The 16,552-nt window shown below is 42.2% G+C and overlaps 1 protein-coding gene across 12 annotated transcripts in view; it reads left to right on the top strand.

Annotated features, from left to right (window-relative positions):
* The first annotated feature begins 2,443 nt into the window (after positions 1 to 2,443).
* NCOA3 (nuclear receptor coactivator 3) overlaps positions 2,444 to 16,552 on the top strand; it is a 126,216-nt gene continuing 112,107 nt past the window's right edge. For 11 of the 12 annotated variants that reach the window (XM_087445147.1, XM_087445145.1, XM_087445142.1 and 8 more), the window contains exon 1: positions 2,444 to 2,562. The gene's annotated coding sequence lies outside the window, so the exon portion shown is untranslated. The remainder of the gene's footprint in view (positions 2,563 to 16,552) is intronic. The other variant, XM_087445139.1, reaches the window with a different exon arrangement.

Below are 16,552 nucleotides of genomic sequence, written 5' to 3'. Positions count from 1 at the left end.
GAAGAAAATAAAGCAGGATGATGTGACTGTGTGTGTGTGTGTATCACTTTAGAAGATCTACCTGAGGAGGAGACATTACAGCAGAGATCTGAATGACAATAGGGAGCTAGCCAGGAGGAAAGAAAATTCTAGACCACAAAGGGAACAGCAAGGGAAAGGCCCTGAGGCAGGAGCATGTTAGGTATGTTCCAGAAACATCATGACTGTGGGGGCCGGCATGGGGTAAGAAATGAGAAGGAATATATTACTTGAGATCAGAGAGAGAAGCAGAGAGCAAATCAATTAGGGTCTGGGTTTTATCCCAAATGCAATGGTATGCCATTGGCACACGTTCAGATTGGCAGAGACATAATTTAATACATGATTTTTCAAAGATCCCTCTGGCTACTGTGTGGGGAGTGGCTAGTAAGACACCTAATGCAGAAGCCAGGAGAGCAGCTGGGGGTTGGCTACAGTTGTTCAGGGGAAAGGTCATGCGGGGTCTTGGTATTTCATCTCTGGATTCTCATCATCTAACATAGTGTCTATCATCTGTTGTTGGCTGAGGGGGTGAGTTCATCCACACAGCAAAGACCGACTGAGCACATACTATTGCTAAATTTTGTCGTGGGTGCTGAAAATAAATCAGAGAACAAGAGAGACAAAAGCCCTGCCTTCATGGAGCTTTCATTCTAGTGAGGAAAAGAGATAATAAATACCATAAGTAAACAAAAATAGACGGTGTTTCCAATGATAAAAAGTGCTATGAAGAAAAATGAAGCAGGAAAGAGGGGTAGGGAAGGCTGGGATTGAAGTGGGCAGGAACTTAAAGTAGAAAAATTAGGAAAGGCTTCACTGAAGAAATGGCATTCAGGGGGCCAGCCGGGTGGCGTAGTGGTTAAGTTCTGGCGCTCTGTTTCGGTGGCCCAGGATCACAGGTTTGGATCCCAGGCGGGGACAGATGCACTGCTTGTCAAGCCATGCTGTGGCGGCGTCCCATATAAAGTAGAGGAAGGTGGGCACAGATGTTAGACCAGAGCCAATCATCCTCAACAAAAAAAAGAGGATTGGCAACAGATGTTAGCTAATCTTCCTCAAAAAAAAAAAAAAGATGTGACATGTGGGGACTTCTTGACATGAGGGAGATGAGGGAGTGAATGATTTGGATTTTCTGGAGAAAAGGGAACTAGGCAGAGGAAATAGCAAATGCAAGGTCTCTGAGGTCAGAATGTGCTAGGCACATTGGAGGGACCCCAAGGAGTCCAGCGTACCTGGAGTACAGTAGTGAGCAGACAAGAAGTGGGTGATGAGCTTAGAAAGGGGTGGGGAGGGGAGAGACAGGTTGTGAGGGACTTTGCAGGTAACTGCGAAGATTTTGGAAGACAGACCTAAAGTGACTTGGTTTTTACTAGATCCCCGTGGCTACTATGTTGAGAATACACTGCAGGGGGAAAGGGTGGAACTGATGCAGGGAGAACAGTGAAGAAGCTACTGCAACCGTCAGGATGGGAAATGATGGTGATGGAGCTAGAAGCGGTTATTTATCTTATTCTATTCACATGCAAGACGTGTAATACTGATTCAATACTATTCTCTAATATATAGTCCATTTAAAAATTTCCCCCCAAAGTCCTTTTTACATTAAAAAATTAAATCCTGGATCCAATCAAGACTCACCTATTGCATTTGGTTTTGGCCCCTTCATGCTTTGATATTTTTAAGAATCCAGGCTAGGTGTTTTGTAGCATGTCTCACATTCCGGATGTCTGTTTTTACACAGTTATATTCAGGTTAGCTATTTTTTGGGGAAAGATACTACAGAGGTGGCATTATGTCTTCCCCATTGCCTCACATCAGGGGACACATAATGTCAGTTCGACCCATTACTGTGATGCTAAGTTCCGTCACTTGGTACAGGTGGTGTCTGCCAGATCTCTCCAGCGTGAGGCAAGCTGTTCCTTGTTGTAAGTGGTAAGTACTCCGTGGGATATTTGGGAATGAATATATTCTCAATATACTATTGCCCAACAACCTTTCACCCAGTGACTTCAGCATCTAACGAAGAGCCCCGCGGCTGCTGACCTTGTGCCTCAGTTTGCTCATCTCAACAATGAGGATCATAGTGGTCCCTAAGGGATGCTTGTTTTGAGGATCAGTGCTTGGCATACAATAAACGCTCTATAAATGTTAGATACTACTGGACGAAGACAAGTACGAAAAAATTAAGGACAGGGCTAGAATTCCATGCCAGTTCTCCGGACCCCGCCGCAGGTCCCAGGCGGTAAGCGAGAGAAGGCGGCCCGAGGGTCCACGCGGCCACGCCCTCGCGCCGCGGATGCCGGGCCGGGCGGGGGCACCCAGCGCCCCGGCCGCGCAAGGCCCCCTGGGACCGGTAGTGCTGGGCGTGGCCGCGGGACTACATATCCCGGCGGTCCGTGCGCCCGGCTCGGCGGCTGCCGCCTCAGCCCCTCCACAGCGACGGCGGCGGCCGCGGCGGCTGAGTCGGTGGCGGCGCCGGCGGCTGCGGGCTGAGCGGCGAGTTTCCGACTTAAAGCTGAGCTGCGAGGAAAATGGCGGCGGGCGGTGAGTGGAGATAAAGGAGGAGCGGCGGCGGGCGAGCGGGTGGAGTGCGCGGCGGCGGGCGGAGGGCGAGTCCCCGGGCTGCCGCGAGCCGGCGGCTCGGGCTCGGCGGCGGCGCTGTGGGGCGCGCCGAGCGGGGGCCGCGCGGAGGGACTTTCGGGGTGTCGGGGCCGCGCCGCCTCCCCGCAGCCTGAGGGCGGCCCGCGGCCGGACGAGGTGGGTCGAGGCTGGGCGGCCGCCGGCTCGGGGGTCCGAGGGGTCCCCGCGCTGAGGGGTCACCCCGAGGAGTTTGGGGGGCTCCGCGGGGGCCCACTTCCCCTGCTGTCCCTAAAGTTTTCTCTCCCCAGCCCTCGGGGCTGCTTTGAGAGCCCCCGCGTCCTCCTCCCGCTGCCTGGGCTCCTTCCAGTTAGTGGGAAGAAGCGGGGGGCGAGGGGAGCCGCGCGGACCCCCAGGACCCCCACCCCAGCCTCCGAGTCGCGCTCAGAATCGGGTTGGATTTTGCGGCTGTGTTTCCTCCCGCACTGGGGCATTTTTAATATTTTAACACATTATCTGCGGAATTTCCATTTTGGGCACGGGTGGGTTCTCAGCAGTTTTCTCGGTAAAAAGGCATTTTGCTGCCTCTGGTCTGAAGGCTGGGAAATGGCAAGTGGGAAGTTAGTGGATTGAATTTGGGGTTTGGCCGTCTTTATGATTACTGTTTTTTTCCCCTGCCCCATGTGTCCTGACGTATATCGATTCAGTGTGTAACGATTTAAATCAACTATTTGCCTTGCACATGCCTTAAAAAAAGCAGCCCACGAGTCGTGGGGAGGCTGAGTTGCTTCCCAGGCTGTTGGAGGACACTCGGGGTGGAAAGTGAACCCGAGAGCAGTTGTGAGAGGGAGCGAGCGTCGTCGTGAAGTCTCCCTAGCAGGAGTTGTTCGCGATTCCCCAGTGGAATGACAACGAAAGGGATGAAATTCTCTCCAAGTCGAAACTTTTTTTTCCCCCCTCCCGAATGTGAAGACTTCCTTTTTGCAGTTTTCGAGCAGCGCTTCAAAGCCAACCTGTTTTTGTTATTGAAGCCTGTACGGTAAGGAAACAGGAAGGCGAGTACCAGCTGTCTTGCTGCGGAGGTTTGAGATGGAGCTGAATGAGATGAGTGCGAGGGGTCTAGTATCGAGTGAGGTTGCTGCGTCTCCTTGGTTTAAATGCCCGGTCTCGGATCCGCCTAACTGGTCCCTGGCTGCAAGAAAGCCTCAGAATTTGTTGCAGCAGGTTGTGTAGAGGATGATGGAAAAACAGGAAAAAGAGGTCTTGTGAATGCCGCATAAACGAAAATGTTAAATGGAAATCTGTAAGTTCGTGAAACGTTTGTTCATGAAAAAAATTTAAATTATTGCTTGTTTATTTAGAATAGGTTATACCTATGATACCCAACTGGAAAGGTACAAAAACATTGAAAAATGGGTCTCTCTTCTACTCTGAACTCTCCAGTTCCCCCTCCTACAAGGCAGCTGGTTTCTAGGATAACCTTGGTCTTTGGAATAATTAAGATTTTTCACTTGAAACGTACCCCTGTTGGATACCAAAAGTAGGGAAGTAAAATGAACAGAAAAAAAGAAAATGTGGTGGGAATACTTTTTTTTTTTTAACTGTCTTAAATGTTGATAGTTATTAGAAAAGCTCCTCTGAGCTTATTGCTTATGTTGCCTTATCTAGTGACACCGTTAAAGAAATGACAGTCTGGGGGGCTTAAAGGTTCATTGTTTGTATGTAAGATGAAGCCTCTGTTTGTAACATGTAAAATGATATTGAACACTATAGCTCCTGTCACTGGAGATTGCTTCAGGTTCTGCATTTAAATGAGCAGTAATCTAGATTGCCTGTGATCCTAAATTATAGGGGTATTTTATGTATGGATAGAAATGACTTAATTGTCCAATCAGCATTAAAAAAAAAAAAAAAAAAGCCGGATGCCAGAGGCTGGCATATAGAAGTACATTTTGGTCATGAGAATTGTAGACTAAGTGGGAATGTTTCTAGAGCACTTATAGAAAATGTTTCTGCCGTAAAATATAAAATATTCCTTAACTACAGAGGTTTTGAAAGTGCAAAATAACCTCAGCATGATTAACAGGATTTCTGTTTTTATAAGTTTTAGAAGGTGGTTTTAAATTTACCAACACTAACAATTCATTAAGAAAATTCAATAAAATTAGAGTTTAGAGTATTAGGGAATTATATTAAATAATTTCACTATATTTTGAACGTGTATATACTGTGCATATTTCCCCCTGTATAAGAATTATTTCTGTAAATCGCCCCATATCCCCTAAGCAAATAAGTTAGAATTCATTTTGAAAGGAGTGAGTATACTGTTGGACCCTGGACCTTTTTTCTGGGAGACGTGTAAATAAAAAATTGTTCTCTACTTACTAATGCCTTCTTGACTTGTCTTTTGAAATAAACTTCCTTTCTATGTCAGGGACATATTAAAGATAAAAAGTTTTTTTTTTTAGTTCAGTCTTATGCATTAGCAGTATGATTCTAGAATAATTTCTTTTAACTTGAAGACTACTATGTTTTTGAGAAGTCTTTTAAAAGAATAATTTAAAAATATCTTCTTTTAGCTTGGACAATAGGGTAAGATAAAAAAACCAAGCTACAATTGTGCTGTCCCTAATTGTTGTTAAAATAAATGGCTTTAGGGTTTCTTTTTGCATTTTTTTAGACTATATAATTTCAAGCCTTGGCCAGAGGATGTAGACCTACTTTTGAAAACTTTTAATTTGTTTCAAGTTCAGAATGAGTCTAGCCTCCAGTGGCTGTTTGTCTACACAGCAAAGCGACTACTAGTTAACGTACTTGTTCCTCTTTTGATGCTACCTAGGACTAGGAAAAGAAGAGTCGTTGATTGTGATTGACGAGGTACTGTAGTTTCTCCTAGGTTAAACTAGAAATTACCTGTCCCAGTTTGATTTGAATTTACTCTGTAGTGTAGAATATTCTCATTATTGGGTGGTTAAAGCTCTAAGAGCTGAAAATTAGTATTGGAAATATATGTTAACTTTTCTTTTTCCTCGTAGTTCAACAGATTAACAAAATAGGAGACTGTATGTTAGCTTAGATCCTCAGGGATAGCGTTGAGATTGAGTGCTGCAGTAAAAAGTAGGCATTTTCTTCCATTTTATGAGTGCTTTTTGGGGTGGGGGAGGGGATTCCAAAATGAACGTTTCACAGTTGATGTGGAGGAGAGGCTCTGCTGTAATGAGGCTCATTCCCTCACTTTGTTAATGTTTGCCAGGTAAATTCATTTGGCCCATTGGTTTTCTGACAGGATTTCTGGGGGAAGATTATTTTGGGTTAAGAAGGCAGTTTATCCAAAGCCTAACCTTATTTTTAGCCCCCCCTAACAAATGATGGAATTGACTTGAATTTAATCGCCTTTCCCTTTCCTACCTTCTGGTGGAGAGTTGTTAAATGAACAGGAAAATGGCCAGAAGATACACAGCAGGAGTTGAAAGGAAGACCTGCAGTGTCTGGAAGGCCGATTTATCCAATCTTAGACCTGCATACTGCCAGTTCCCAACTTTGTCAGCATTAACTTAGTTTGGTAGGTTCTGCTGGCTTAGGTCAATTTACCGGGGGGGGGGGGGGGGGGGGGCAGTAGTAAAGGTTTATTTAACTAACTGTGTAGTAAACTTTGTGGCCTAGAGGCAAAGGGAAGAAGTCTGACCTAACTGGCAAACAAAGCTTTACCTGTTTCAAAGAATATTCTAAGAGCAATTGGACTAGTCTTTTCTGTTTGTCCTTTTTCGTATTTTTCATTAGGAACATCTTTGTCCTATTTTTATTTTAATTTTTTTTATTGATATGTTTTAGGAAAGAGTGTGACTTTTTTTGTCTGATGTTCACGTAGGAAGGTATTCTTCTGAAATGTTTTAATTTCCTTGCTTAGAGGCTATGAGTGAGGGTTATGAAGATTCATTTTTTGGAAACTAGGCTGACTAGATTACTAAATTTAGCTCTTCATCATCCACACAATGATGAAAAGGGAATATTGGCCTGGGTATCACATAGTTATGGGTAATCTACTGCTCCCTGGGGCTTTGCTTTTGGTAGCTATGGCAGCTGAGTAAGAGTGGTGGATGGATAGATGGGAAAGGACCGCAGAAGTCAGCATAATCCTCAATTAGGATAAGCCTCACGGTTAATTGAATGTTGAGTGTACAGGTTATATCCCATTATAACAAACTCCAGGGAACTAGCGAAATTATTTTGTTGTACTGGAATTGAGCTTTATTGAAGATTGTTTGAAATAAATTAATCTTTTTGTTTTTGTTATCGGTGCTGGGAAAGTTGTTTAATGTAACAATTTGACAAGTTGTTATTCATGAACCAGTGTGTTTCACCTTTATTTTTAATGCTTTTCCCTTTAAAAAGGAAAGAACCCATGGTGAACTGGACAGATAATTTATTCCCCTTCCATCTACCCACCACGTCTCGGTCTAGAGTAACTCCATAGCTTTATCTTAACCAAATAAGTTTATTAGTAAGTACTACTGCCATCATCAAAGTGTGGTCAGAGGAAATGGGAAATTCCCCAGGTTTCCAGGTGACTGCTGCTGGTAATTTTTTCTGCCCCTGACAACTTTTTAAATAAATTAATATACTTCATTTTAGTGTGAATTTTTCTTTGTCAGTAATAATTAAGGTAACCCATTACTATTCAGCCCAATGTAGTTTGAGACTTTTACATCTCTATGTGGTACTGTTAAAAAAAAAAAGTGATGGTAATAATTGTAGTCTTTAAGATAATTCCATATACATATGGAATTTTTCAGAAACAGGATTAATATACATATGAGAAAAATACTATTATGCTTGGCCAGAAGTACACTTTTTTCTTTCTGTTCTGTACTTTTAGACGTTTACCAAACTTCAGGCATTTACATCCCACCTTCATATCTAAGGCTAACATTTTTCGTTTGCTTAGAGAGTTTTGATTGGGTGCAGCAAGATATTTTTGAAGTCATTCTTTTAAATAGATGTTGCATGAAGGAGGGAAAATCTGAAAGAAGGAATTTCAAAGCAACCCAAGCAGTGTTTTGAAAGTTCTTGTCTTAAGAATAATGACTGACTAGTAGGCAGGAAGCCTGCAGTTGTATTGTGGTATTGTTCCTCCATCTTATGCATTTGAGAACTTGAGTACAAAAGAGCAGAAAGCATGGGGAGGGGAAGAAAGGGTTTTAACAAAAAAGAAGAAAAGGTGGGGGGGTACTTTTAGAGTAAATATTCTTTGCTTTTCTGTTTAAGTGAAATCTAAAACCAAATTATTTTACTTTGAGAGGAAATGTTTATCATAATCTAAATGTCCTAAACTGACATTTTTATAAATGAGAGTTAATTGTTATTTGTGCAAAGAGCAGCATGATCATATGCTCAGCTTTAAAACAGAACTTTAATCAAAAGAAATCTATATATGAAAGCCTTTAAATATTTCGCCTCTTCATTACCTGATCAGTATCATTTGTTAGCTTGTCACTTTGAAAACGGTACTTACCAGTGAAGAGTTGAGAATAATTAGCAAGTTTGTACTGCAGGCTCTGTGCAAATCACTCTCTGTAGATCGGTTTTTAAATGTATAAAACGAAGGGGTGGAGTATATGATCCTCCAAGGTTCCTTACATTAGAAAATTGTATAAACTTAAAGCATCATATATGTAGAATGGCCTTTTATTTAAATTTTGTTATTCAAACATTAAATGGATTAAGCTCTTTATACCAGATAATGCTGTGAAGATGCAGGTTTCTGTGCTGACTCATGAGTTTGGGGACAGGATGACTTTGAGCTCCTGACTTCACCATAGTATATGCTACAAGCGGCAAAACGTGAGGGAGAGGGAGATCGGGATCGAAAGCATTTTCAATCCCCTCCTTCTGGTGTAAGAAAATGAAGTCATATTTTCTTTACTCTCAGTAAAGCTGTCATCAGTGAAATGGATTATTGAATTTAAGTCACTCTGTAGAGTAGCTATATCAGTTTGATTGTGTTTCCAGATTGAAATTTGGCAACTTTATCTGAAAATGTTTTAAGGATTACCCAATATTCTCTTCAACAGATTGTGGCTTTAGTCTATACACCCTCTGCTCCATCCAAGCTCATCTCTTTCCTCTTTTACCTGCCTGGTGGTGGTTGTGTTTTATGACAGTATTTTCATCCCAGCCAAGGTAGTTGGCTTCATTGCTGCAACTATCTTCACTAATGAGAAAAATTACTCCATGCATATGTTGCATCCATTGGAGGATCAGTGGTATCTTCTTCAGATAATAAGACAGGAGTATCACTATATTAAGTTTTAAAAATAATTTCAGAGCCAGCCCTGATGGCCTCGTGGTGAAAGTTCAGCACGCCCTGCTTCAGTGGCCCAGGTTCAGTTCCCGGGTGTGGAGCCACACAACTTGTCTGTCAGTAGCCATGCTGTGGCAGTGGCTCACATGGAAGAACTAGAAGGACTCACAACTACTATATACAACTAGGTACTGGGGCTTTGGGGCAGGGGGGAAAAAAAAGAGGGAGATTGGCAACAGATGTTAGCTCAGGGCGAATCTTTCCCAGCAAAAAGAAAAAAAAAGTGTATAAATATAATTTCATCAGGAATCTCACATGTGACTTCTTTTTTTTTTTTTTTGCTGAGGAAGATACCCCCTCAGCTAACATCCATGCCAGTCTTCCTCTGTTTTTAGGTATATGGGCTGCCAGCACAGCATGGTCGCTAACAGAACTATGTAGGTCCATGCCTGGGAACCAAACCCTGGCCTGGGAAGTGGAGCATGTGGAACTTAACCACTAGGCCACCGGCGCTGGCCCTCACGTGTGACTTTTTTTTTTTGTGAGGAAGATCAACCCTGAGCTAACATCCCTCCTAATCCTCCTCTTTTTGCTGAGGGAGACTGGCTCTGAGCTAACATCTATTACCAATCCTCCTCCCTTCCCTGCCCCCCCCCCAAAGCCCCAGTAGATAGTTGTATGTCGTAGTTGCACATCCTTCTAGTTGCTGTATGTGGGACGCGGCCTCAGCATGGCTTGAGAAGCGGTGTGTCGGTGCGCGCCCGGGATCCGAACCCGGGCCGCCAGCAGTGGAGCGTGTGCACTTAACCAACCGCTAAGCCACGGGGCCGGCCCAACGTGTGACGTTTTAAAAGATTTTATTTATTTATTTTTTCCCCCCAAAGCCCCAGTAGATAGTTGTGTGTCATAGCTGCACATCCTTCTAGTTGCTGTATGTGGGACGCGGCCTCAGCATGGCCGGAGAAGCAGCGCGTCGGTGCGAGCCCGGGATCCGAACCCGGGTCGCCAGCAGTGGAGCGCGCTCACTTAACCACTAAGCCACGGGGCCAGCCCCTTGTGTGACGTTTTAAACTGACTTTTCATACCACCATTCTCTTAGCCATGAGGCCTTAAGCTTCAACCGTCTGTAGTTTGTTACAGCTTATCTGCTGCTGACTTCCCCATACGCACACATACTTAATCAGTGTTTGTTAAGCTTATACCGTTTAAGGCACTGTGAGAATTAAAAAGGTTTTGACCTCCAAGTGCACACAGTCAGTCAGGTACATCACTTCAGTACAAGGCAATCTGTTTTGCCTAGAAAGATTGTGGAGAAGTTCAGGGGAGGAAAGGGACTACCTCTGACCAGGTGATCAGGATGCAGGACTTGAAAGAATAAGATTTTAATATGGAGAGAGCACAGTTCCCGTTGGTGGGAAATCATTAGCTAGAGTGCAGAGGTAAGACATTTTAAGATTTGATTGTTTAAAAATTCAATGAATGTTGAGTGATGGTATTGAATAAACTGGTTTTGTTTTTGCAAAATCCTATTGATAAATTTTTCTTAAATATATTTTCATTCCAATTCCTAAAACTCTTTCAGGCCATTTGTTTCTAGATTATTGTAATAGCTTTCAATTAGTGTCTACTCTTTCTCTAGTGCTCTTTCTGCTTCTGTCAGCTTAATTCTATTAAACACCATTTTGATCACATTTTTGGCTTAAAGATCTGCAGAGTACAATCCAAATTCCTTAACCCACTATTCAGTGCTTATCACAGTCTTTATGAGTCTTTCCCACTTTTGTAGCCCCTTGTTTCAGTCATGCTAATTTTTTCTGCCTCTTCTCCCTTGCTGTCTAGTCTAGTCATTAAGGTCCAGCTCATATCCTGTCTCATTTAAGTAAATTTTCCAGACCACGGCACCTGAAACTATAATTCTTATTTCTTGATATGAATGTTAGTTGTCTCTTCACATGCATGAGTCAGTATTTATTGATTAGTAGGGCAGATTTAGTCAAATTGTCTATTCTTTGAGGTAGAGACCATTCCTTTTATAAGCTTTTAAAATCCTCTAGTTTTCCAATTATATTCATTTTAGGTGCCCTCAAATGCTTGGTGTTTGGATGTGAAAGTTTCTGGAGTTCAACTCTCAAGTGATTTTTTTCTACGTGGAGATTGAGATAAAATTAGAGTCCTAAGACTTTGCTTGGGACCTATGTCTCCCTCATAGAGTTGTCCCAGATAAATCGTGTCTGAGCGTTAGAATATATTTCTTCATTGACGTAGGACTGGACAGTTCTGTAAATTGTTCAGATGTTTTTATTTAGTACCACTATTCTTCAAAGAATTGTGCCACGCATTGTGGGCATTAAAATCTCTCTGTGATCTAGGAGCTTATAATCTAGTTGAGAAATAAGTGTAATTGAAAAGACGCAGTTGCAGCAAGGTAAATAAGTGGCTCAGAGGTTCAGAGGAAGAAAAGGTCGCTTTCAACTGGGATTGTTAGGGACTTCATGGAGGAGATGGAATAGATCTAAAAGGAATTAGTTGCTGCTTCTAAACTTCTCTCTCTTACATCTTTTATTCTGTAGTGGTTAGTTGTAGTAAAAAAAAAAAATAACGTTGAGGGCTGGCCCCATAGCGTAGCGGTTAAGTGCGCATGCTCCGCTGCTGGCGGCCCAGGTTCGGATCCTGGGCGTGCACTGATGCACTGCTTGTCACTCCATGCTGTGGTGGCGCCCCATGTAAAGTGGAGGAAGATGGGCACGGATGTTAGGGCCAGTCTTCCTCAGCGCAAAAAAAAAAAAAAAAGTAGGATTGGCATGGATGTTAACTCAGGGCTGATCTTCCTCACACACACACAAAAAACAAACAAAAAAATAGTGTTTTTTAAATCGAAAAGAAAGCATAAACATGGTAGAGTCGAAGCAGTACACAAAGCTATACCATGAAAAAGTAGTGCTCCGGGGACCCCCAGGTCTTTAGTCTTTATAGTTACCCCCGCCCCCAAAGGCTACTACTGTTCGAGGATATTCTATACATATAATTATGCTTGTCTTCTCAGTTTCTTTTTTTCTATTCTCTCCCATTCCCTTTATTTATTTTTTTTTTTAAAGATTTTTTTTATTTATTCATTTTTTTTCCCCCCAAAGCCCCAGTAGATAGTTGTATGTCATAGGTTCACATCCTTCTAGTTGCTGTACGTGGGACTCGGCCTCGGGTTGGACGGAGAAGTGGTGCCTTGGGGCGTGCCCGGGATCCGAACCCGGGCCGCCAGCATCAGAGCACGCGCACTTAACTGCCAAGCCACGGAGCCGGCCCATTCCCTTTATTTTTAATTAACAAATGAGAAGACAGTGGGCTCCCACTGTTTTCATTTAACAAAAGAACTTAGCCTTCTATACCTCATATTTTTAAAAGGCTGTATAATATTCCATTGTACAAAGGGATTTGATATAATTTATTTTAACCAGTTCCTCATTGCTGTTTCCAATCTTTTACTATTTTGAATGATGCTGCAGTGAACTATATGTAGATCTGTGTGCTGGCATGAATATATCTTAGTACAGAAATCTTGGAAGTGAAGTTTCTGAATCAAAGGAAATGTACATTTAAAGCTTTAGTGGCTCTTTCCCAGTTGCCTCCAAATAGGTATGCTCTCACCTCTTGTTCACGAGAGTGCCTGTTTCTCCTTCCTTATTTATCTTTCAAAAACTTATCCCTTCGTGTTGCTTGACTGCTTGAAGGCATGAAATCTTCTGTTGTTTACTGTCTAACAGTTTGAAACTAAACTCCTTCCCATGGAGTTCCCAAAGCCTTTCGTAATCTGGCCCTAATCTATATTTCCACCATCATCTTCTTTTTTTTCTTTTTTAAAGGTTTTTATTTATTATTTTTTTGCCCCCAACGCCCCAGTAGATAGTTGTATGTCACAGCTGCACATCCTTCTAGTTGCTGTATGTGGGACTCGGCCCCAGGCTGGACAGAGAAGTGGTGCCTCGATGCGCACCCGGGATCCGAACCCGGGCCACCAGCATCGCAGCGCGCGCACTTAACCACCAAGCCACAGGGCCGGCCCTTTTTTTTTTTTTTTTTTTTTCTTTTTTTAATAATTTTATTTATTTATTTTTTCCCTAAAGCCCCAGTAGATAGTTCTATGTCATAGCTGCACATCCTTCTAGTCGCTGTACGTGGGACACGGCCTCAGCATGGCCGGAGAAGCCGTGCGTTGGTGCACGCTCGGGATCCGAACCTGGGCCGCCAGTAGCAGAGTGCGTGCACTTAACCGCTAAGCCAGAGGGCCGGTCCCACCATCATCTTCTTAATTCTATCTATATATCGTATACTTTAGTTGCTATTAAGTCTCCTTTGCTCTCTCTTCCCCCACTTACCCCCCCAATTCTCTTCCCTGTGTTCTGATTCATATTCTTAGATATAAAAGATAAAAGCTGCCATTTATCGAGTGCCTGTGTGCCTGGACAGTGTTGTGTGCTTAAAGTACATTATCTCATTTGATGGTCTGAATTTTTCACTGTAGAGCCCCTTTTTTTCCCTTCAAATGAAGTTTTATACAAAACCCTTTTCAGAATAGCAAAGATGATTCTATTAAAATTTATTTTCTAAGTTGAAATTTAAACTGTTTACTGGTTATAAAGGCAGTGAAAATGAGACTATTGTGGTGAATATAAAATTTGAAGTTTGGTTGTGAAGAACTATTATGAACTTAAATCTATGTGTGCCTCTAGTTTATTTCTATATTAAGAAAATCCCGATTCATACAGAGATATAGTTGCAAATGGTCTCAGTTCAAAAATGTTTTTTGAAATATATAACAGGTGCACATGGGACAAATTCAAAAAAGGTGCGGAAGGGTATACAGTGGAAGGTAAGGCACCTTTCCTCAGCTGTTTCCCAGCTGCCTCCCTATCCCCTGCCCAGAGGTAACCATTGTTACTCTAGTTTAGGCATATAAATGCATATACTTAAAAAGCTTTTTTTTTTTTTTTATAATTTTTATTTATTTATTTTTTCCCCAAAGCCCCAGTAGATAGTTGTGTGTCATAGCTGCACATCCTTCTAGTTGCCGTATGTGGGACGTCGCATGACTGGAGAAGTGGTGCGTTGGTGCGAGCCCGGGATCCGAACCTGGGCCGCCAGCAGCGGAGTGCGCGCACCCAACCTCTAAGCCACGGGGTCGGCCCTAAAAAGCTTTTAAGTTTAACGAATTTCTCTCACATTTTTGGGTAAACTTTGTATTGAAGTGTAACATACATTTAGAAAAGTGGGCAAGTACAGTCTGATAAATTTGCATAAAATGAACACAGCTATGTAACTGGCACTCGGGAACCCTGCTCTGCACTATGTATACTTTTTAAATGATCTTGGAGAGGTTTCATATCTATATTTATAGCTACTGAGTTTTTCTAATGATTACAAAGTATTCCACTGAAGGATATATCATAATTTATGTTTCATACTACACAAACAATGCTGTAAGTGTATCCTCATACATATTTCTTTTTCTCATGTTTTGTTATAAAGTATATAAAAATTTCTGGAAGTAGGATGCTAGGTTAAAGAGTATGGATTTAAAATTTTCGCAGATATCACATCTTGTTCTCCGTAGAGGTCGTATCAATTTACAAATCCACCCTCAGTGTATGGAAATGCCTATTTCTCTCATCTCTGAGTAATATGTTGTGGTATCAAAGGTTTTGATCTGATAGGGCTGGCCGGTGGTGCCAAGATTAAAGTGCGCGCGCTCCGCTTAGGCGGCCCGGGGTTCGCATGTTCGGATCCCCCAAGCGCACCAACGCACCGCTTGTCAAGCCGTGCTGTGGCCGCATCCCGTATAAAGTGGAGGAAGATGGGCACGGATGTTAGCCCAGGGCCAATTTTCCTGAGCAAAAACGAGGAGGATTGGCATCGGATGTTAGCTCAGGGCTGATCTCCCTCCACCAAGAAAAAAAAAGTTTTTGATCTGATAAATTTAAAAAGCCCTTTCATATGTTTCTTCTAGTGCTTTTATGGTTTCTTTTTCTTTTTGAACATAAAATATAAAAATTAAAAATGTAAAATAAAAAAATACCAGTTCGGGAGCCGGCCGAGTGGCATAGTGGTTGGGTTTGCACAGTCCGCTTCAGCGGTCCAGGGTTCCGTTTCGGATCCTGGCGCACACCGACACGCTGCTCATCAAGCCATGCTGTGGCAGGCGTCCCAGATACAAAATAGAGGAAGATGGGCACAGATGTTAGCTCAGGGCCGATCTTCCGCACCAAAGGAAAAAAAAAAACCAAACACAAACAACCAGTTAGGATATCAAACTGGTAACATAGGTTAATGATGTGGTAGACTACAGTATGTTGTGACTGTATATGTTTGTTCTTTTTAGTGTGTTTAAAAGTTGTTTAAAATGTACCTATGTAACATTTGGGTATGTTTTTTTTTTTGATTTTTAAAAATCTGTTTTATTGAGGTATAATTTACTTATAATAAAATTCAACATTAAGTGTGCAGTTTGGGTTTTGACAAATGTAAACAGTTGTTACCACCATCACAATCAAGATACAGAATATTTCCATCACCACAGAAAGTTCTTTTCTTGCCTATTTGCATTCAGTCCCCTTCTGGGTTTTGTATTCAGTCAGCCACTGTTTTGCTTACTATCACTATGGTTTGCTTTTTTCCTTACTTTTTTTTTCCCAACTTTATTGAGGTATAATTGACATTCAATTCGTTGCGTATATTTAAATTGTACAGTTTGAGTTTTGACGTACATATGTCTACCCATGAATTTGTCACCACAATTACAATAATGGAAATACCTATTACCTCCAAAACTTTCCTTGTATCCCTTTATAATCCATCCCCTCTGCATCTTCAGGCAATTACTCTTTTTTTTTTTTTTTGTGAAGATGATCAGCCCTGAGCTAACATCCATGCTAATCCTCCTCTTTTTGCTGAGGAAGACCGGCTCTGAGCTAACATCTGTTTCCAATCCTCCTTTTTTTTCCCCAAAGCCCCAGTAGATAGTTGTACGTCATAGTTGCACATCCGTCCAGTTGCTGTATGTGGGATGTGGCCTCAGCATGGCCGGAGAAGCGGTGCGTCTGTGCGCGCTCGGGATCCGAACCCCGGGCCGCCAGTAGCGGAGCGCGTGCACTTAACCGCTAAGCCACGGGGCCGGCCCCTTCAGGCAATTACTGACCTACCTTGTTTCACTGAAGATTAGTTTGTATTTTTGAGAATTTTATAGAAATGGAATTAATTGTACAATATGTACTTTTTTTGAGGGAAGCTGGCTTCTTTCACTTTGTGTAGTTAGAGATTCATCCATGTTGTTGCATATATCCATAGTTTTATTTCTTTTTATGCTTAGTACTATTGCATTGTATAGGTATGTCACAATTTATCCATTCAGCTGTTGATGAACATTTGGGTTGTGTCCAGTTTTTGGTTATCAAAAATAAAGCTTCTGTGACATTTTTGTACAAGGCTTTGTCTGGACATATGCTTTTATTTCTCTTGAGTCAATACCCAGGAATGGGATGGCTGGGTTATATGCTAAGTGTATATTCAACATTTAAAACTTTTAAGAAGCTGCCACCTGCTTCTGATAGTAGTTGTACCATTTTACATTTCTCCCAGCAATGTATGATAGTTTTGGTTATTCCACAT

Source organism: Ceratotherium simum, chromosome 21, assembly GCF_057802395.1.
Source record: "Ceratotherium simum simum isolate JZ-2026a chromosome 21, ASM5780239v1, whole genome shotgun sequence".
In the NCBI taxonomy this organism is placed as follows: Eukaryota; Metazoa; Chordata; class Mammalia; order Perissodactyla; family Rhinocerotidae; genus Ceratotherium; species Ceratotherium simum.
Note: the sequence above shows the minus strand (reverse complement) of the source record. Positions and strands in the feature narration are given on the sequence as shown.